The sequence below is a fragment of the Mobula birostris genome, chromosome 3 (genome assembly GCF_030028105.1).
Source record: "Mobula birostris isolate sMobBir1 chromosome 3, sMobBir1.hap1, whole genome shotgun sequence".
Classification (NCBI taxonomy): domain Eukaryota; kingdom Metazoa; phylum Chordata; class Chondrichthyes; order Myliobatiformes; family Myliobatidae; genus Mobula; species Mobula birostris.
This window is the reverse complement of record NC_092372.1, coordinates 28,785,418-28,808,308: the sequence shown is the minus strand read 5'-3', so window position 1 is coordinate 28,808,308 and position 22,891 is coordinate 28,785,418. Positions and strand designations below refer to the sequence as shown.

The window sequence follows — 22,891 nt, the reverse complement described above, 5'->3', positions numbered from 1 at the left end:
TCCACCTATCTTAGTATCATCTGCATACTTACTAATCCAATTTCCCACCCCATCATCCAGATCATTAATATATATGACAAACAAATCTAACCTAATCAGGGGACAATTTACAATGACCAATGTCTTTCAACTGTGGGAGGAAACCAGAGCACCAGTGGACAACCCACACATTCCATGGGGAAGATGCCACAGTAGCACCTAATTGGAACGTAATCCTAACTTTCTCAATAGTAAAAATATTTATCAAATTTATTTAAACATTAATTTCTTTCAACTATTCTGAAATGGGGTGGGGAAAGAGGCGGGAAGAAATCATTGTATCCTACATTGTATACTGCAGCTCAATTATTGTCCATCTACATTGGTTTGACATGAAAACATCAGCTTTTCAGATGTCAACACTTAATATTACAACCTTTTTACAAGAAAGCCTTCTAAGACAGCTGAATGAAGAACTGTCAAACAATATTTAACACCGAGTCATTTAACATGACACGGGGCATGTGGACAAAACCTAAAGCAAAACATTCAACCTTCTTAAACAGAGAATTAAGAGGCCAAGAGATTAAAGCACTGAATTTTAGAATTTAATATTTTATTTTTGGAAATGAAGGACCAATTAAAACATAATTTGATTATTCCTTTCTGCATTCTCAGAAGAGCTTTGCAGCCAAAGTAATTTGACGTCTGATAGCAATGGAAACTACCGGCCAGATGGACAGAGCAGGCTACTTCAAACTGTCCTGTGGTAATAGCCAGGTAAATCATTACTTGGGAATAAAAGTAAAGTATTCACAAGGACACAGAGAACAAATCCATCATGCACAAAATGGCACTTTGGACAGTGCAACATTCTCTCAGTAATTCACCGGGCCAAGCCAAATTTTTTTTATTCTCAAATATCTTAAGTGGGACTCAAATCCAGGGCCTGATGAACCATTGAGCACAACTACATGAAACATTGCCAAAGAAAAGCAGCATCCATCAAAGATCCTCCCCACCCAGGCCATGTTCTTTTCTCGCACCTGCCATCAGGTTCAAGGAACAAGAGCCTCGGGACTCGCACCACCAGGTTCAAGAATAGTTACTACCCAGACTCTTGAACAGGCTTCAGACTGACCGTAACATTGAAATAGCGACTGTTGTCTCCCCGTCACTGCAGAAGGAATGATATCTGTCTCTCCCTTTTTAGTAAGGGAGAGAGCCTATGGGACTTCGAAAATGTCGGCGTGAACAGTTAGTTTTCGATGTACTGTAGACCACGGTCTCTCTTTGGGGGCTTTGCTGTTGCTGGCATGGTGAGTTGTGGGAATGATGATGTTTTATGCTAGGATCAGTAGGGGTAGGGAGGGTTGATGCCGCTTGCTGCTGCTTGTGCATGGGAGGGGGACAAGGGGCTCTGGGGTTCTTCTACCTTTTTTCTGTCATTCATTCTTTGGGGTTGTTTCGAAGATGTCTGCAGAGAGCAAGAATTTCAGGTTGTATATTATATACATTCTCTGATATTAAATGGAACCAAGTAACTACACTCATTCTGTTTCTGGAATTCCCATAACTAAAGGCCTCACTTTAAGGTCTCGTTATCTTAATATTTCATGTTATTTCATTTCATACTTGCTTATTGCTATTTGTTTATATTTGCATTTGCACAGTTTGTTCATTGATCCTGTTTACAGTTATTGTTCTATAGATTTGCTAAGTATGCCCACAGAAAAAGAATCTTCGGGCTGTATGTGGTGACATTTGTGTACTCTGATAATAAATCTTGCTTTCACTTTGAACTTCTTAAAAAAAATCACAGCCAAGGTAGCTACCATCTGAATCACTGTCACTTGCCCTGCCTTAGTGGGGTGAATTTCAGATGACCTCAAGATTATGCTGAATAGAAGTAACATCAGACATTCAGAGAGACATGGACAGCCACAGTCATTTGAAAAGTCAAGTCTGAAGGGAGCAAGGGACAGATGAGGAAGTCAGTAGTCGGACTAAGTTGACTGAGGCAGAAGATCCTGGAGATGGAAGCAGACGGTCAAGTGCCATCACTATTTACCTCTGCCATGTTGAAAACATTTTAACTCAGAAAATTTCAGTTGCTTCATTCCTACTGGATTCTAAAGGGAAATAACCTCACCTCAAAGGTCTTGATCTTACAGATACTGATATTTTCAACAATATTCAATCTATAACCATGAACAAGCTGGTTTCATGAAGGTAATTCTAAAGTGTTGTGCAATCCATAGTGAGTTCCACCACCAGAATCAGAAGTATAACAGGTCAATACACCCTTAATCCTACAGCCATGTCATATTCTGCTTACACGTGCTTTTGCAGTCTGACAACAAGGCAGTATCCTACGACACCACAATCAAGTTGCATCTTTATTAGCCAGCCAAAGTAACAATACCCATTTCTGGGACCAATGTAGGTGCCTGAAGAAGTATTCTACTGGTTCATCTTTCTAGATCTAATCAAAGACAAGTAGCACAAAGACAAGCCTGAGACTAACCATTTCTCTTGAATGTCACTGCGAGCTTAAATATTAAGGCTACTTTAAGATCTGTGCTGTTTTTTGGAGCTTAAATCAATGCAGCCAATTTAATGCATCATATTGATGAGCCTAGGGTGTTTTTACCTAATGTAATAAACTGCACTCAATGTCTATGCGCAACCCAAGTTTAACAAAGTTGCATTAGGCTCTTTGTAGAACTGCTGACTTAAATAGGCCACTGATCTGTACACTCTTTCTCAGCATTGGGTGTTCTGGCCATTTAAAATATTGAAGTTGTTCTCCAGGAATGATTCTTGAGGCCATATGGCTTTTCACACATCTTAACCTCACACTTGCATCAGCAAAGAGTATTCATGATAGCTGTCTGAATTCCTCAGTATGTTATTATTATCCCTTAGATTTTGCCACCTGATAGAACTTTGCAGAACATTTAGATGTGCACAAGATGTTAAAGTATTTCTTTTTACAAGTAAAGCATGATTTGCTCTGGCATGTAGAAGTGTTGTAAAACTCAGAGGAGAGTGAACATGAGGGCCTTAACATTCCACAACTGTTTTTTAATAAAACTTTGGCCCTGGACTTCCACACTCATCACTAATCAGCAACTCTATTGAAAACTGTTCACACAAATGTTGGATACAGAGGAATCATGCTTTGCTTTGAGATCTCCCATGGTTAAGCAGCTGGTCAACTCAACTCACCAAGATTTAATAGAAATACATCCTTAAAAGTCATTCCATTGCACATATCACAACTTCTTACTGAAACAGGCAGAAGTTTAGTCACATATCTGCAATTATTCCCAAAACTCTACATCTTCCTCCTCTGCTTATTTTATGCCTGGAAAATTAAATAGTTTAGTGTCTCAATCATATACTGTGGGAAGGTATCACTTGAACTCACAAGACGATGGAACTAGATGACCTTTTGCATATGTACATAAATGTGTCACAAACACAAGAGATTCTGCTGGGGCTAAAACCTTGAGCAACACCCACAAAATGCTGGAGAAACTCAGCAGATCAGGCAGCATCTACAGAGGACAATAGACAGTCCATGTTTCAGTCTAAAATTCCCCTCCGTAGATGCTGTCTAAACTGCTGATTTCTTCCAGCAGTTTGTGCGCTGTTCATAACTACTTCATTTTTGTACTTTATGCCATTTCCAGTAAAATTTACAAAATTGTGAATCTTTACATCTTTATCCACCTACACCTGAACTTGTAGGAAACTTCATTTGTTTCCTCTACCCACATCCATTTGCACCTTTTCATTGCTTATGACTTACTTGGCCCATCACTGCTGTTGCTTCTGCTAGTGTAAAGGCAAGTTCTGTTCTCAACTGAACCAAGTCAAGAAAGTCCCTGCTAAATAACAAATGGATAGTTTTGATGCCTGTACGAGTAGGAGCTGGGAGCACTGGGAAGACATCACTAACCAATACAGCAGTGGTAAGCTCTGCAAAAATAGCCTGTGCAGCTGTAAGCTCTGTGCCTCATGGACTGTTTCTCTCGAGCACCAATTTTCACAGCTGCGGCCTCAGGAAGGTCACATGGAAATAACATCACCTTGACCCAAAACCCCAATTGCCCCAAACATGTGAACTATACAACAATTGCTACAGTGGCCATAATCTTTTCAACAGCAAACTCCAGTTACATCTAAAAAGGTTCATCATGCAAAAAGCAAATGGAAAATCAAAAACAAGAATGAAATTGCACGAGTATAGGAGCCCATGGGAAAACAACGCCCATGCTGTCCAATTCTTGACAGCTACTACAAAATTTCAAGAAAAAGACACTGACCGCTGCTAAGGACATAACTAAAGTGACAAACTGAAAACGCTATTGGTTTGTAACTTCCAAACATCTGCTCCTTTTAGATAGAGGAAAAGTAAATACACAATCATGTCACAACCAAACCCAGAGCATCACAGCCTAGTATGGAAACACCAATGCCCAAGACTAGGAAAGCTTACAAAAAGTGGTGGATACAGCCCAAGTAAGCACAGAAAAATCCTCCCCGCCATTGAGCATGCCTACAAGAAGCGCTGCCACAAGAGAGCAGCATCCAGCACCAAAGGCACCCACCATCCAAGCCACACTCTTTTTCTTGCTGCTGCCATCCGGAAAGAGGTACAGGAGCCTTAGGTCTCACATTCCCTCGGCTCAAGAACAGTTATTACCCAGTTGGCGTGTGGCCAAGTGGTTAAGGCATCGGTCTAGTGATCTGAAGGTCGCTAGTTCGAGCCTCAGCTGAGGCAGTGTGTTGTGTCCTTGAGCAAGGCACTTAAACACACATTGCTCTGCGACGACACCAGTGCTAAGCTATATCGGCCCTAGTGCCCTTCCCTTGGACAACATCGGTGGCATGGAGAGGGGAGACTTGCAGCATGGGCAACAGCCAGTCTTCCATACAACCTTGCCCAGGCCTCAGTCAACATCAAAATCGATGGACAGCCAAAGAAGAGAAGATTACCCTTCAACCATCAGGCTCCTGAAACAGTGTGGATAATTTCACTCACTTTAACACTGAACTACTTCTGCAACCAATGGCCTTGCTTTCAAGGACTCTACAACTCATGATTTTGGTGTTATTTATTTATTTATCCGTTAACATTGGTTGTTGTTCTGTATTTCTGTGTAGTTTTTCATTGATTCTACTGTATTTCTTTGTTCTACTGTGCATAATTGCAAGAAAATGAGTCTCAGGATAGCATATGGTGATCTATACATAATTTGATAATAAACTTACTTTGAACTTTGAGCTTAAATTCAAAAAGATTAGTGGTTTCATGGGTCACAACCTTAGAGAATACACTCAAAAATAGACAAGTGAAACCTGTGCAAAAGGGATTTAAATCTGCACTGAAAGGGGAAGCCTTTCCTAGGCCCATGAAGCAATCAAAAGAACACTAGGTTCAACTTGGAAAAGGACAGCAATTTCAAAACTAAAAGTAATTCTTGAGCAATGGATGGGGTGGCATGCAACACCCTACCTCCAACAAGGCAAGGATGGGGGAGGGTGAATAGAAGGGATCACATGTAAACTCCAATTCTCAAAGTTGTCAACAAACTATCAAAAACATCTACCTGCTAACCTTCTAGGTGTAACGGAGTACTAATTATTTGGGGTCATGAGGGTCCAAAAAAAAGGTGAAGTAGTTAGCAAATGACATCCGTCCATTTTTCTACTTGTTATGAAGTTACATTTGCAAGCATAACAAAAATGCAAAAATAATTACCAATCCAATAATAAAGTTCAAAGTAGATTTATTATCAAAGTACGCACATGTCACCATATACAACCGAGTTTAATTTTCTTGAAGGCATTTACAGGAAAATATGAAATACAAGAGAATTTATGAAAACTCTTTACATAACAAAGACTGACAAAGAACCAATGTGCAAGTAGACAAATCACACAAATAATACATTTTAAAAATATATAAATAATACTGAGAACATAAGTTGTAGAGTCCTTGAAAGTGAGTTAATAGGTTATGGATTTGGTTCAGAGTTGAGGTGATTGAAGTTATCCATGCAGGTTCAGGAACTTGATGATTTAAGGGTAATAATTGTTCCTGAACCTGGTGGTGTGAGACCCAAGGCCCCTGACCCTCCTACCCAATGTTAGTAGCAAGAAGAGAGCATTGTCTAAATGATGGGGCTGCTTTCTTGTGGCAGCGATCATTGTAAATGTGCTCAGCGATGGGGAGGATCTTGCCTGTGAGAGACAGGTATATCCAACACATTTAGTAGACTTTTTGAAAGAGGACATGGCAAACTGCAACAACCACTGAGGAATCTCTCTGCCCAGGGTGTTCTTGCAGAATTATCTAATGCAAGATCCAATAAGGATTCAGAACTAGACAGCCTAAAGCTGGTATTCTTCAGCACAGCATTTGTTACAGAACTTAACGAAGGTACTTCTCTTTACATCAGTTGGCTTGCCAAAAATCTTTGGCACACTACACCAGTTAAAACATCTAAAGGGTACCACTGAAAATTGGCTGTCCACAATAGATGCTCTTTTTAGAAGAAAGAAGACAACAATGAGAACGAGAATGAGACAGAGTCAGCATTGAAAGCCTGCCAGCTATTACATTCTTCTCAAATTTGCTTTGAAATGACCAATCTACTGTATGGATTGAACTGAGGACAGATGGCAGTTTGTTCAGTTTCAGCCAAATTCAGAGGAAAATAGTCCTCACCCTGTTCACTAATTAGAATCAGCTCTTTGCAGATGCTGGAGCATTCATCTGCAACTTACCTGCTCAATTGCATATCATGATCTCTGATGCACACACCTCAGAATGGCAATCCAAATCAGGCTGGCAACTGGTATGTCATAGCACCGGCCCCAGCCAAAATCTATACCAACAATGAAACTCAGAACAACATGAATTAATTGTGTTATCTCAGCTCTACCCTTAACAACTCGCTTACCAGCTCATTGCAAAAATTCGTGAAGTCACTGTCATCTTTGGCACAAGTATGTATCGTGTGAAACAAGCTGCTAATTGCAAAGACAAAAAGGTATCTATCAGGCTTGCCTTCTCATTACCAATCTTTACAGCTGTGAAATACTGTGAAGCTGAAAGTTAACAAGTCCTGTTTCATTTTCTCAGGAATCCGGGAGCCCAGCAGTTGTAGACCATAGGACATAAGAGAATTAGGCCATTTGGCCCATTGTGTCTGCTCCGCCATTCAATCGTGGCTGATTTATTTTCTCTCTCAACCCTATTCTCCTGTCTTCTCCACATAACCTCCACTTCAAATATACCCAATCTCTTGGCCTCCATCACCCGTGGCAACGAATTCCACAGTTTGCCCAATCTTTCCTCTTCAGACATGCTCTCTAATCCAGGCAGCATCCTGGTTAATCTCTTCTGCACCCTCTCTAAATCTTTCACATCCTTCCTATAAGGAGATGACCAGAACTAAACACAATATTCCAAGTGTAGACTAAACAGGGTTTTTTTTTTTAAGCTGTGTTTTCATCTATTTGCCTATCTAATTTCAAGTACATTGTCATCTGACTGAGCATATTTTATTTATTTAGAGATACAGGGCTGAACAGACCCTTCCAGGCCAATGAGCCACACCACACAGATAACCAGCTATTTAACCCTAGACTAATCACAGACCAATTAACCTACTAACCGACTCTTTTGGTCTGTGGGAGGAAACCGGAGCACCCAGAGGAAACCCATGCAGGCACGGGAAGAATGTACAAACTCCTGACAGACAACGGCGAGAATTGAACCCAGGTCACTGGTGCTGTAAATTCTTACGCCACTTTGCCACCCAATCAAATGATACAATATTCCTCCAGACCGCAATGCACCCACAAATCATATCACACAACACAAAACAAAATATTACTACAAGTTAATAAAATAGATACAGGTGAACAGCTGAAACAGTGAACAGCCTGCTGTCCTAATGAAGCAACCTCGATTGTGGCAGGATATTCATTGGTCTCATGGCGTGAGGGAAGAAGCTGTTACCCAGTCTGGCAGTCATAGTTCTGATGCTCCTGTACCTCCTTCCTGATAGTAGTGGGCCAAAGACTGTTGGGTGGGTGGTAGGGATCCTCAACAATGCTTCATACACAACGGTCCCAGTAAATGTCACAAATGGGGGAAGAGGGAGACCCTCTAGGTTTGTAAACACCCCTAATGTACCTGCCTCCAACACCACCCCAGCATCTGTTTGATTGAATGTTCTTATTTATTAATTTCCTTAAGAACTGTTAAAATATTTTAAGCAAAACTTGCTTATTAACAAATCCATGCCCTCTGAAATAACCTACACATTTCTGAATAATCAAATTTCATCTGTTTTCTTCATTCTTTCCAATATGTAAAAGAAATGACAAAGGAAGCCTCAACTTGCATCATCATAGGAACTGTTGTTGCTTTAGAAAAATATGAACACTGATATCAGAAACATTTCTGCAACATTATCTTTAAAAATTCTGTACAAATGCAAAACAATAACATAACGTGCTGGATTTAACACAACGTAAATACTTCATTATCATTGATCAGTTCTCCTGGACAAAATAAAACTGGCTGGGCAACACCAAGTAGTGATTAAACTTGGAACCTTGTGGACTCTTAACACTTCATACAATGTTAAAGCTCATGCAATCTATGACGTATTTATTTCTTAACTCATCCTGTTTCAATTACAATAGTTTGGAATGGAATTATTTAACAGCATGTTCTTATTAATGGAGATTCCAATTTTCTAAAGATCTGCTGGTCACAACAACCTGGAGCCAATTAATGGGAACATAGATATGAATATCAGATTTAGTCCCATCTCAAGCTCCATGTTAACCACCTATGTAGCCTCCAAAAACAAAGAACAAACCCTATTACTGTGGAGTCACACAAACAGTATAATTAATGAAGCAAACATTTTGCTCAGAAGATAAATGCTTGGCCATTTTCAGAGAAACATGACTAAAATTTCTCACATCTCCTTCAGGTAATCAAACTCCAACTGACGATTGTTTACTTAAAACACAAATAATCTTTCTTTACATTGGTTTTCCAAGAAGTAACTCCTTCTTTGCAAGACACTGTCACTCATTCAAGATTTCCAGCAGTTGTCATTTCACATGCCACTCAGTAGTTATATATTTAACATCAGCAAAAACATCCTCATCATGACCTCATGTTTTGCAAATGTCCAGTTCTGTTTTAATATTATTTAACTGAAACCCATTTTCCCTTGCCTTTTAATCGATGCACTTATTCCAAAGTCCAATTTTCCTTCTAATTCTGCTGCAAACTTGCCTTTTGTAATACACCAATCACCGACCTTCATTTAAAAAAATCCAAAGGTACTGTATGAGCCATGCATCTGTTCTCGATCTGCATTGTATTCTGTGTTGTGTTTATTATAGTAATTAGTCACGAGTGGGGGCATGGTAAAAGCGAAGGGAATAAGTTACGTATTTGTGCTTTGTTCCGGGTGGTGTACAGCTAGGGACCGACAGATGTCATATCGTTCGTTGACTGCTCAATTACACTCACTTGCATCACTTCAAGACTGTATGGTTGCTAATAAAGGATCGAATACGTATCCTTGACTTTGGAACAACCATTATTGGAGCCGAGGGCACATACAAATATCATAAATCCGTAAGGGTTGCCGCAGCAGCAGCAACTGGGTTGTTTAGAATTGTCCAATAAAGAAATGCTTAGTAACTTTATGCATTTAAATTAGTGCACCAGCTGCAACTTATATATGGACAATTGCAACACAAGCGCAAATTTCATCCAGTTCCCCATGTTACTTATTACAAAGGTCAAAGCAAAATCGGAAGCATCTGCCATCAGAATCATCCTAAAGTCTTCTGCAACCTGTTATGTTACTTGTACATTCATTGGGCAGGGAAGGTAAAACTTAAACTCAACATAGTTCAAACTAAAGCATTCAAAAATCAAAATACAGCTCTTTAAAGAGTTGCTTTTAAATTCACTGTCTTCATTACCAATTGTGTAATATTCAGAAACCAGCATGAACATGTTGCATTCCTTCAAGAGTTTTTAAAAAAATTAAATAGTCAATAAAACATAACTCGAGAACCCAAAGATGAGAAGAATCCATCGGGCCTTTCAAGTCGGCTCTAACATTCATCAAGGGCAGGGCAAATCTTCTTTCTCAGCCCCCTTTTCCAGAAATCAATCATCCCTGTTTAGAGTTAAGGAAATGGCTGACTTTCTGAGATAAAGAATTTCAACAATTCAGTACCCCTTGATTGAAAAATATTCTTCCCTCATCTTAGCCCTAAAATAGCCTACATCTTATTGTGGGGTTGTAACCCTTGATTTTAGACTCCTACCCAGTAAACATCCTACCGCAACAAATTCTGCACCCATACAGCACCCAAGGTGAAATGTCATTGTTTCACCCAAAGGGTCCATCGGGATCTCACACTAGTAAGCCCTCATTATAGAAGTCCTTTCCCACAACTCCAGTAAATTATTCTACACACCAGTAACTAGATCTTCATGAAGTGAAACTTAGTCTCCTCATGGCAGTAAAACAACTTAAATCTCAATCTTAAATCTTCTTGGGTTCAGAACTATTCACACCACAGCAATGATTCTGGACTGCCAACTATCCATTGAAAATGTACCCTACCGCAGAACCATGTTGTAGAATCAGAAAGGGGGTGAAAACATCTGGAGATAAAAGCAATCACAAAACGCAAAATAAGCGCTTGAATGGGGAGTTATAGTCACTCAGAATTCTGCCAGTTCAACTAAAACATATATAGCTCAATTTGCCCTGTAAGATAAAACAACAGACTTCCTGGGACTATGCAACGTCTCTTTGCAACCGCAGAAAACCTAATACGCCCTTCAAGTTAACCCGTTTAGCAAAAATTATTTTTCAAGAAACTCACCCCGCAGGCTACAAAGAACAGGAAGAGATGCATGTCATCAAATCTGATTATGGGAGAAACCACCCACGGCCCCAGGAGCCGAACAGACAAGAGTTTGCCACGTTTCTTTGTATGTATATAAAACAAACACAATGTCTAAAAGGGGGAAAACTTGGAACGGAATGCGCCTCTCTCTTTGCACTTCTTTCCCTCGGCAGGAACCAATCGGACCCACTCGAGGCATTTTCCGGGTGTGACGATTTGAGAAGTTGAGGCAGAGCAAGAGATTTGATTACAGCGAAGTAACGGGTGCGGTGAGTGCCTGCTTCGACTTCCCCTTCCTTCACAGCAACAAGCGGCGACCTGGAGCGCCCCAAGCCCCGTCGAAAGAAGCCCCATCCAGCCTCCAAGACTCAGCACATCCCACACCCACTACTTCTTACCGTCTCTCACGAACCGACCGCAGGCAAGTCGCGTTTCAATTCCACTCTGCCCCCACCCCCCCAAATATCTCTCCTCTGCTCACTGTTCTTACTTTAACGCTCCACGGAACCCTGCCGCATTGACTGAATGACTCACCTTCCTCCTCTTTCTCCAAGGCTGATAGAAGTTTCTCCACTAGTTTTCTTCACTCTCGGCTGCTCCTGTCCTCAATCGCAGCGCATGTTGCTGCCCACGGGTTGAACAGAGCAGAAAAGAAACCCAGCTCTTACACAAACCAGACTCCGCCCTCCGCGCGTCCGGTCCACGCTCCAACTTGACGTAAAACACTAGGCGGCTCTGGGGCAAGGCGCTGCGCTGTTGGCGATTTACACAGCAATCATTTCTTGCTGCTTTATGAATGAAAAAAAGACGCTTCAACATACACCACTCGTTAATCTTCATAAACCTTACTGATTCCGCTTGGTCTCAAGCATAGTGTCAGGATCTAAGTTTATTAGAGATGATTCCGTGCTATTGCTTTTACAGTCTTGAGGTACACACTTTGCAAATTGTCTACTGGACCACAGATATTCAGCTGCTGTTAGATTTCCATTCTAATGCGAATGAGAAGTAGACATTTCAATTCTATTTCTAATCGAATAATATTTCATTTTCTATTGATAGAATTATCGGCATTCTCTCACCACGTCCACCTTGCAGTTGCCATTCCATTGATAAAATTAAGTAAATTGATAAAAATATATAGTTCAAACTTAAACCACTGTTTAATTTTGGACTAAAAATGGCATTCACAACAAATATAATATATTCTTGAATAAATACAATGCCCTTAATCAGAATAACTAAAATGACAGAAGCTGGAAAATCACAGTTAATCAGATCGGTGTAAGCAACCATCACTTTCTAAGACCTCCTCGGCCTTGCACCGTCCCATCTATTTGTATTGATGTATGAGAGAGGAGTTTGTCAATACTTTCTAGTTTACATTAAAGTAACTTAAGAGCTGATGCATAGTGGGTAACCCTAATCTCAACACATTGAATGGGGGATGAGTTTTTTAAAAATGGGAGAAAAAAAACAGCCTAACTTGCCATTTCCATCTTTAATTAAGCTGAGCTGGGAGGTGGAAGACTAACAATATTGAAAATACCGTGTAACAGTAAATTCCAGTAGCAGATCCTATCTGTAATGCACAGCGCATTTAATATAACGTACATGCCTCGACAGAGCTGATCATACTCATCCTCTGCCATATTACAATTACTAATTGCAGTTTGATTGCCGATTTTAAGGAGATGGCTAACACATAGGCAGTGCAGAATGCAGCTTATGGGAAGAGGATTACTATGTTCTTCTGGTGATCAATTTTCAGAATTATCTCCGAGAAACACTAGATTCTGCTGATGCGGGAAATCTAATGCAACGGACCACAGAAAGCGGTGAACTCAGCAGGTAAGGCAGCATTCATGGAAATGAGTAAACAGTTGACGTTTTGGGCCAAGATTCTTCTTCAGGACTGGAAAGAAAGGGGTAACACGTCAAAATAAAAACATTGGTGGGGGGGGTAAGAAGGCGAGCTCGAAGGTGATAGGTGAAACTGTTTGGGTAGGAAAGGTAAAGGGCTGGAGAGGAAGGAATCTGATAGGACAGGATAGTGGACAAAAGGAGAGGGGGAAAGAGGAGGGAACCAGGGCGAGGTGACAGGCAGGTGATAAGAGGCCAGTGTGAGGAATAGAAGAAGGGAGGGGGAGAGATTTTTTTTATCGGAAGGAGGAATCTATATTCATGCCATCAAGTTGGAGGTTACCCATACAGAATATATGAGGGGTGATTGATAAGTTCGTGGCCTAAGGTAGACGGAGTCAATTTCAGAAAACCTAGCACATTTATTTTTCCTACATTTACACACTTAGTCCAGCGGTCATGGAGCATACGGATCCCTTCTTTATAGAAGTCGGCGTCTTAGACCTCCAGAATTGGTCCACAGCAGGGGTGATTGGTAAGTTCGCTTAACTTCAAACTTTCTGCATTTTCACTCAGTGAGTTGAACTGCATGTGCATGTAACGAGAGCTGTAAAACTGGTCTCCTTGTACCTTGGGCGACGAACTTATCGCCCCTGCTGTGGACCACTTCTACAAAGAAGGGATCCGTATCCACGACCTCTGGACTAAGTGTGTACATGTAGGAGGGGACTATGTTGAAAAATAAATGTTCTAGGTTTTCTAAAATTGACTCCGTCTACCTTAGGCCACGAACTTATCAATCACCCCTGATAAATTGTTGCTCTTCCACGCTGAAGGTGCTCTCATCGTGGCACAAGATGAGGGAATGGATCGACGTGTCGGATCGGGAATGGGAATGGGAATGAAAATGTTTGGCCACCGAGAGATTCTGCTTTTGGCGGACAGAGCGGAGATACTCAACAAAACGGTCCCCTAATTTACGACGGGTCTCACAAATGTAGAGGAGGCCGCATCGGGAGCACCGGACACAATAGACAACCCCAATAGATTCGCAGGTGAGGTGTTGGAAGGACTGTTTAGAGCCCTGAATGGAAGTAAGGGAGGAGGTGAATAGACAGATGTACATGCCAATACCAAGGTGGGGTTCGGGGAGGTAGGGGGCGGGGGGAAGCTAGGAATTGTTCTTTGTGCATACACTAGGAAATTATTTTCAAAAATCATCAGTAATTATTTAGTTCCAGGATACTGTATCTTAAGTGGTTTGATGATTACGGCATCAAACTTGTTTGAATTTGCATCAGTTTGGAATTTCTAACAGGAGGGGAGGCTAGCACAGCTCCCTCTATTGTAAGGAAACGGGATAAGAAAAGCAATGTGTCTAAAATGACTTTGGTACAGTATTTTCTTTATTATTTGTAGGACGCGTTAGGAAACTAGATAATAAGATCAACTTTCTTCGCTAAAATAGAACATGGAACGGCATAGCGCAATGTGGCTCTTCAGCCCACAACGTTGTGTTGACTAATATGAACCTGCTCCATGATCATACTAACCTTTCTCTCCAATATAGCCCATAATTCCCTGTTATTTACGTCCATGTGCCTATCTAAGAGTCTTTTAAATATACCTATTTTATCAGCCTCAACCACCACCCAGGCAGAGCTTGGAAGTGAAGTGGCAGATGGAGTTCAATCCAGGGAAGTGTGAAGTAATTCACTTTGGAAGGTCAAACTGGAAGGCAGAGTACAAGGTTTTTTCTCCAGTCCTGGTGAAGGGTCTCAGCCCAAAACTTCGACTGTACTCTTTTCCATAGGTGCTGCCTGGCCTGCTGAGTTCCTCCAGCATCTTGTATGTGGTACAAAGTTAATGGCAGGGTTCTTAGCAGCATGGAAGAACGGAGGGATTTTGTGGTCCAAGTCCATAGATTCCTCAAAGCCGCTGCTATGGTGGTTAAGAAGGCAAATATTGTGTTGGTCTTCTTAGTCCGGTATTCAGTTTAAGAGCTTTAGAGAGAGTGCATCCGAGATACACTTTCTATGTAAGACAACCTACCTCTAAAATCTCCCTTAAAATTTCCTCCACTCACTTTAAATGGATGTCCTCTGGTATTGGTCATTACCACCCTACAAGAAGTGTTCTGGTTGTTCACTCTACCTATGTCTCTCATAATCTTAGACATCCCTAACAAGTTGCCTCTCATCCACTATTGCTCCAAAGAGAAAAGCTCACTCAGCCTTTTCTCATATGTTCTCTAATCCAGGCAGCATCATGGTAAACCTCTACTGCAACCTCTGTAAAGCTGTTGCACTCAATATCCCGAGTAAGATGCCAACGCACTATACACCTTCTTAACCACCATAGCAGCAACTTTGACTTGGACCACAAAATCCCTCTGTTCTTCCACACGGCTGAGGATCCTGCCAGGATTGTGTCCTGAGTCCTCTCCTTTACTCCCTTTTCACCCACAACCGTGCTGCCACACACAGCTCCAATCTGCTGATCAAATTTGCAGATGACACGACTTTGATCGGCCTTATTTCCAACGGTGTTGAGACAGCCTACAGAGGAGAGGTTGACACCCTGACACAGTCATACCAAGATAACAACCTCTCCCTCAGTATCCAAAAAACAAAAGAGTTGATTGTGGATTACAGGTGGAGCAGAGACAGGCTCATCCCGATCAACATCAATGGAACTGCAGTTGAGAAGGTGAGTAGTTTCGAGTTCTTCGGTATACACATCACCGAAGCTCTCACCTGGACTGTACACACTGGCTGTGTGCAAAAATATAAGCACAGTACCATCTCTTCCACTTCAGGCAACCGAAGAAGATCGGCATGAGCACCCAAATCCTCAAGACCTTCTACAGGGGCAACATTGAGAGCATCCTGACTGGCTGTATCACCGCCTGGTACGGGGACTGCACCACCTGATCACTGGGCACTATAGAGAGCGGTACAGACAGCCCAGCACATCAGTGGATGTTAACTTCCCTCCACTGAGGACATTTACAGCAGCAGGCGCATAAAGAAGGCCTGGAAGATCATCAGGGACACCAGTCACCCCAACCATAAACTGTTTCAGCAGCTTCCGTCTGGCAAACAGTACCACAGCATTAAAGCTAGGACCAAGAGGCTATGGGATAGCTTCTTTCTACAAGCCATTAGACTTATAAATTCAAATGTCTGTACATTGCGACTGAGTCACAATGTAAAGATTTTTATTCCCTCACGTTGTAGGATGGATATAAAATTTCATATAAATTCACTACTCTGCCTTCGTTTGACCTCCCAAAGTGAATCACTTCACACTTTTCCAGATTGAACTCTATCTGCAACTTCTCTGCCCAACTCTGCATCCTGACTACATCCCTTTGTAACCTATGACAACTTTCTACACTATCCACAACACTTTCAACTTTTGTGTCATCTGCAAGCGTACAAAGCCACCCCTCCATTTCTGCATCCGTCATTTATAAAAATCACGAACAGCAGAGGCCCCAGAGCAGAACTTAGCAAACACCATTAGTCACGGGACCTTCAGGCAGACCACGCTTCTTCTGGGACCACCCTCTACTTTATGTGGTCAAGTCAACTCAAAATCCACACAGACAAGTTTCCATGAACCCCATTCCTTATGACTTTCTGGATAAGTCTACCATGAGAAACCTTGACAACAGCTCACTAAAATCCATACACACCACATCCACTGCTCTATCTCCATCAATTTGTTTTGTCACCTCTAAAAATTCAATCAGGCTCATAATCATGCTGACTATCCCTAATAAAACTAATGCTTCTTCAAATGCTCATAAATCCAATCACTAAGAATCTTCTCAACCAGTTTGTCCATCACTGATGTAAGACTTACTGGTCTAAAGTTCCCAGGATTACCTCTATTATCTTTCTTGAACAATGGAACAAAATTGGGCAAGGAAGATGCAAAAGTCATTAACAACACCCCAGCAATCTTGTTCCTCACTTCCTGGTGAAACTTATAATCTGTCTGGCCATGGGGATTTATTGATTCAAAAGCTTTTCAGGTCCAACATTACCTCTTTCTTACCTGCAACATGGTCCACCACATTAACCTGTTCTAAACCGATACCACATTTGTCAAAGTCTATCTCCCTGGTGAATACTGAAATAAAATATCAGACCATAAGATGTAGGAGCAGAATAAGGCCATTTGGCTCATCAAGTCTGCTCCACCATTTTATCAAGGCTGATCCAATTTTCCTCTCAGCCCCAATCTCTTGCCTTTTCTCTATATCCCTTCATGCCCTAACCAATCAAGAACCTGTTAATCTCTGCCTTAAATATACATAGAGATGGCAAAGAATTCCACAGATTCACCACTCTCTGGCTGAAGAAATTCCTCCTCATCTCTATTCTAAGGCTGTGTCTTCTGGTCTTATACTCTCCCACTGTAGGAAACATCTCTCCATATCCACTCTTTCACCATTTGATAAGTTGCAATGAGGTCACCCCTCATTCTTCTGAATTCCAGTAAATACAGACACAGTGCCATCAAGTGTTCTTCATATGACAAGCTATACAATCCTGGAATCATTTTCATGAACCACCTTTGAACCCTCTCCAGTTTCAGCACATCCTTTCTAAGAGAAGGGGCTCAAAACTGCTCACAATACTCCAAGTGAGGCCTCACTAGTGTTTTCCAAAGTCTCAACATTACATCCTTGCTTTTATATTTTAGTCCTCTTGAAATAAATGCTAACATTGCATGTGCCTACTTCACCACAGACTCAATCTGCAATTAACCTTTAGGGAATCCTGCACAAGGACTCCCAAGTCCCTTTGCACCTCAGTTTTTTTGTATTTTCTCTCCATCTAGGAAATAGTCAACCTTTTCATTTCTTTGACCAAAGTGCATAACCGTACATTTCCCAACACTGTATTCCTTCTACCATTACACAGCCCATTCTTCTGCAGCCTCTCTACTTCCTCAAAACTCCCTGCCCTTCAATCTATCTCCATATCGCCTGCAAACTTTTCAACAAAGCCATCAATTCCATCATCCAATCATTGACATATAACGTAAAAAGAATTGGTCCCAACACAGACCCATGTGGAACACCACTAGTCATTGGCAGCCAGCCAGAAAAGACTCCCTTTATTCCCATGCCTTCTGCTAATCAGCCACTGCTTTATCCATGCTAGAATCTGTCCTAAAACACCATGGGAGCGTAGCTTGTTCAGGTGACTTATCTACCTTCAGACCTTTCAGTTTCCTAAGAACCTTCTCTCTCTCTAGTTATGGTAATTTCATGACTCCTGGCAACTGAAACTTCCACCAAACTGCTAGCGCCAAAATAGTTACTCAGTCTTCTGCCATTTCATTATCCCCATTACTACCTGTCCAGCATCACTCTCCAGCTGTCCGACTTTCACTCTTGCCTCTCTTTTACACTTTATGTAACTGAATAAACTTTTGGTATCCTCTTCAATATTATTAGCTAGCTTACTTTTGTATTCCATCTTTGTTTTCTTAATGACTTTTTAGTTGCTTTCTGTTGTTTTTTAAAAGCTTAATAATCATCTAACCCCACTATTTTTTGCTCTATTATGTGCCATCTCTCTGGCTTTTAAGTTGGCTTTGACTTCTCTTGCTAGCCATGGTTGTGTCATCTTTCCTTCAGAATTCTTTTTCCTCTTTGGGTTGTATATTTTCTGTGTCTTCCAAATTGCTTCCAGGAATTCCAGCCATTGCTGCTCTGCTGTCATCCCTGCCAGAATTCTTTTCCAATCAATTCTTGCCATCTCCTCTCTCATGCCTCTGTAACTCCCTTTACTTCACTGTAATACAGATACAATAGAACTTTAGCTGCTCCTTCTGAAATTTCAGGGTGAATTTGGTCATATTATAATCACTTGCCTCTAAGGGTTCCTTTACCTTAAGGTGTCCAATCAATTCCGGTTCATTGCACAACACTCAGTCCAGAATAGCTGATCCCCTATTGGGTTCAACCACAAACTGCTGTAAAAAGGCATCTCAAAGGCACTCTAGACATTCATCCTCCTGGAATCCTGCACCAGCCTGATTTTCCCAATTTACCTGCATATTGAAGTCCTCCATGACTGTTATAATATTGTCCTTTCAGCATGCATTTTCTATTTTCTGTTGTAATTTGCAGGCCACATCCTTACTACTGTTTGGGGGTCTGTATACAACTCCCATCAGGGTCTTTTTACCCTTGCAGTTCTTTAGCTCTATCCACAATGATTCAACACCTTCTGACTGTATGTCACTTCTTTCTAATGATTTGATTTGATTCATTTTTTACCAACAGAGCAATGCTGCTCCCTCTGCCTTCCTGCCTGTCCTTTTGATACAACGTGTATCCTTGGACATTAAGCTCCCAGGTATAATCTTTCAACCATGATTCAGTGATGCATAAAATATCATAGCTCCCAATCTGCAACCGTGCTGCAAATTCATCTCCCTTTTTCCACATACTGCATGCATTCAAATACATCACCTTCAGCCTTTTCGATTTTGTCCACCTTTTACATTGCAGCTCATCCTGTTGAGGCAATTTTGCCCTATCAACAGCCTCTCCTCACTGCACATTGCCTCTGTTTGTAAACCAGCTAACTCCTCTTCAGCACTATTATCGGCCTTTCCTATAATACTTCTGAGGTTAAAGTATATGCAGCTCAGGACACTAGTTGTACTATGCTCAACCTTTTTCTAACTTTGTCTAAGGTCTTACCAACATCTGCCACTACAACCTCTCCACTAACTGTTCTGGCACCTGGTTCCCATCCCCCTGCAGCTCTAGTTTAAACCCCACCATGCAGCATTAACAAACCTTCCCACTAGGATATTAGTCCCCTCCAGTTCAGGTCCAACTGTCCCTTCTGTACAGGTTCCACCTTCCCTAGAAAAGAGCCCCATGATCCCCTTTAACTTAGCACCTAACTCTGTGAACTTCCTTTGCAGAACCCCATCACTCATCCTACCCATATCATTGGTACCTACATGGACCATGACTTCTGGCTGTTCACCCTCCCACTTAAGAATGCTGAGGACTCCATCTGAGATATCCTGGACCCCACCACCCAGAAGGCAACGTGCCATCTGGGAATCTCATTCTTGCCCACAGAACCTCCCTATTCCCCTAACTAATGAATCCCCTATCACCATTGTGTGCCTCTTCATCTCCTCTTCCCTTCTGAGTCACAGAGGCAGACTCAGTGCTAGAGACCCAACCACTGTGAGCTTCCTCTGTTAGTTCATCCATCCCACCCCGCCTCCTGACAGTTTCCAAAGTGATATTTCTGTTGTTGAGGGGGATGGCCACAGGGGTATTCTGCACAGGCACCTTAACTCCTTTTCCCTTCCTGACTGTCACCCAGTTTCCTGTGTCCTGCACCTTGGCTGCAACTACTTCTCTATATGTCCTATCTATCACTCCCTCAGCCTGGATTGTTAGAAGTTGCAGCTGGATGCACTTCTCGCAGTTGTAGTTATCAGGGACATTGCTTTCCCACATCCCGCATGAGGAGCATTCCACTATCCTGCCTGTCATCTCTACTGTCCTAGCTGAGCAGATATAAATAAGAGAACGCATAAACTTGAGCTTTTCCTTCCTTTGCTTTCTCTGACTGAAGCCTTAAAGAGCTAAAGCCTCAAGATCACTATTCTGACTCTGCCCACTCAGATAACCACCACTGTGATGATGGCTGCTGTGCTCATTCCTACCTTCCTTTAATTTGCTTTTGCTAATCGATCCTAAACATCAATTGGTCATTGGTTAAAACTGCTGCCTTTTATCCTCAGGCAGTGGACCTGATTGAAATCCCCTCCTCTCAAAACTTCCACTGTCTGGAGTGACCGCTGGTCAAAGCTCTTTAAAAAATATTCATTAGGGACCTCCGCTACCTCTTCCGCATCCAGGCACATATTTCTCTATTTATCCCTCTGCGGTCCTACCCTCACTCTAGTCATCCTCCTGTTCGTCATGTAGATGTAGAATGCCTTGCGGTTTTCCTTAATTCTACTCACCAATGCCTTCTCATTGTCCTCTTCCATCTCTCCTAAGAATATTTACCACCTTCCTGGCTACCTTATAATTTTCAAGAGACCTGCCTATTTTCTAATTTTTAAGCATGCTTCCTTTTCCCTCTTGACTAAATGTTGCACCTCTCTTGTCAATCATGGTTTCTTTATCCTATCAGTTTTTCCCTGTCTAGGTGTGAGGAACCTATCCAGAACCCCATACAAGTGCTCCCTAAACAACCTCCACAGTTCTGCTGTGCATTTCCCCTAGAACATCTATTCCCAGTTTATATTCCCAAGGTCCTGTCTGATACCATCATAATTAGTCTTTCTCCAATTAAAAACTTTCCCATATCATTCCCTATCTTTGTCTTTGGCTGTGGCTATGCTGGAGGACAGGGGTCTGTGGTCGTTATCTTTGATATGCTCGCCCACCGAGAGGTCTGTCAACTAATCAGGTTCATTGTCTAGTCCTTGATCTGGTATGGACTCTCCTGTAGTCGGCCTGACCACGTACTGTGTCAGGAGGTATTGCCATGGAGTTGACAATTCCAGCTTTTTGACAACTATTTATGCCAGATTGATGATTTTCTATTTTCCTCTCTTTTTAATAACAATTTTACCTTTGCAGCCTTTCAATAAGCTGGAACAGTTTCTGAACTCAGCGAATATTGTTAGACCTTTGCTAATACTTCCTTTATCTCTGCTGCCACCTCTTTTAAAAATTTAGAATGCAAGTTATCAGATCCTTGGCTTTTAGATGCCTCAATTTCTCCAGTTCTTTTTAGTAATTTTGATTTACTTTAAGGTGTTCATTAAACTTTCCATTCTCCACTATATTAAATGTCTTTTATAGACATGAACTAAATGTCCCAGCCATTGCTTTACCTCATATTTCAACAATGACTTTCACCTCTGGGGAAACATACATTTGATTTTTTTTCTATTCCTTTCCTTTTTGCATAGTTGTAGAATCTCTTACAATTCTAAAACTAAAAACAGAATATACAGTAAATAGTCAGCAGGTCAGATACCATTTATGGGGAGAGAACCAGTGAGAATTTCAGGACAGGTTTAGATTGGAGTTAGAAATATACCAAACATATTATTACAATTAGTTGATGGACAGACTACTTAGACTGATTATGTCTAAAACATCAATATTTTATACATGGATAAACATAGACCATTTGTGTCTAGAATTGCTACTATAATAGTTCCTTTATCTCAGTGAAAAAATCATATTCTGTTTATTTAAATGGGCTGAAATCCTAACTTTATTGCCAATACAAACATTCTTGTTTTCCTATTGACTAGGAAACAAGTCAAGTAAACTAATTTATTGGCATAAGTTAAGGATCATATCATTAGTAAAGACTTGATTATGATATTTGCTATTTAACCAGACAGTCTGCTTTTATTGCCAGTTGGATGTTAATCTGACGAGGCAATTTAGGATTTTTCAATGAACCATTGTAAATCTTTTATTCAACATTCTTCAACAAGCGTAGAAGATAGAGATGGTTTCAACAGTTATCATTTCTCTCAGTTGCAGGAAACATAATGTTGAAGCTTTTGTAGAGTACAATTTCATCTTAAGTCATGTTTAGTAGTGGTTCTGTGTGCTCCTTTATTCTCCTTGTTGGATTGGCATTGATCCTGCTTGAAGACAATGGGAAGTGAATGATGTGTTAGGTTATGATGTCACAAATTGTGGTAATGTATTCTGTGACTGGAATACCAAACACTAAATGTACATAGAGGTCTCTAAAATGACAAGAGACTTGACAGAGTGGTCAGCCATATCTTTCTCCCAGGGAAAAATGGCTAATATGAGAGTGCAAAATGTTAAGGTGATTAGAGGAAAGTATAGGGATGTCAGAGGTTTCTTTACACAGTGAGTGGTGGGTGCATAGAATACACTGCTGGGCGCAGTGGTAAAGGCAGATATATTAGGGACATTTAAAAGACTCTTTAAGCACATGGATGTAAGAAAATAGAGGGCTTTGTGGGGGGGAAGTTCTTGGAGAAAGTTAAAAGATTG

General features: G+C 41.2%; 2 protein-coding genes across 4 annotated transcripts in view; one reads left to right on the top strand and one right to left on the bottom strand.

The window, feature by feature from the left end:
• tln1 (talin 1) overlaps nt 1-11,627 on the bottom strand; it is a 237,027-nt gene extending 225,400 nt beyond the window's left edge. The window contains exon 1 of one of the 2 annotated variants that reach the window (XM_072252383.1): nt 11,497-11,627. The gene's annotated coding sequence lies outside the window, so the exon portion shown is untranslated. Of the gene's footprint in view, nt 1-10,938; nt 11,049-11,496 lie in introns of those variants that run through there. The other variant, XM_072252384.1, reaches the window with a different exon arrangement.
• LOC140194943 (cyclic AMP-responsive element-binding protein 3-like protein 3) overlaps nt 11,237-22,891 on the top strand; it is a 55,366-nt gene continuing 43,711 nt past the window's right edge. The window contains exons 1-2 of one of the 2 annotated variants that reach the window (XM_072252389.1): nt 11,237-11,383; nt 12,734-12,813. The gene's annotated coding sequence lies outside the window, so the exon portion shown is untranslated. Of the gene's footprint in view, nt 11,384-12,733; nt 12,814-13,707; nt 13,881-22,891 lie in introns of those variants that run through there. The other variant, XM_072252390.1, reaches the window with a different exon arrangement.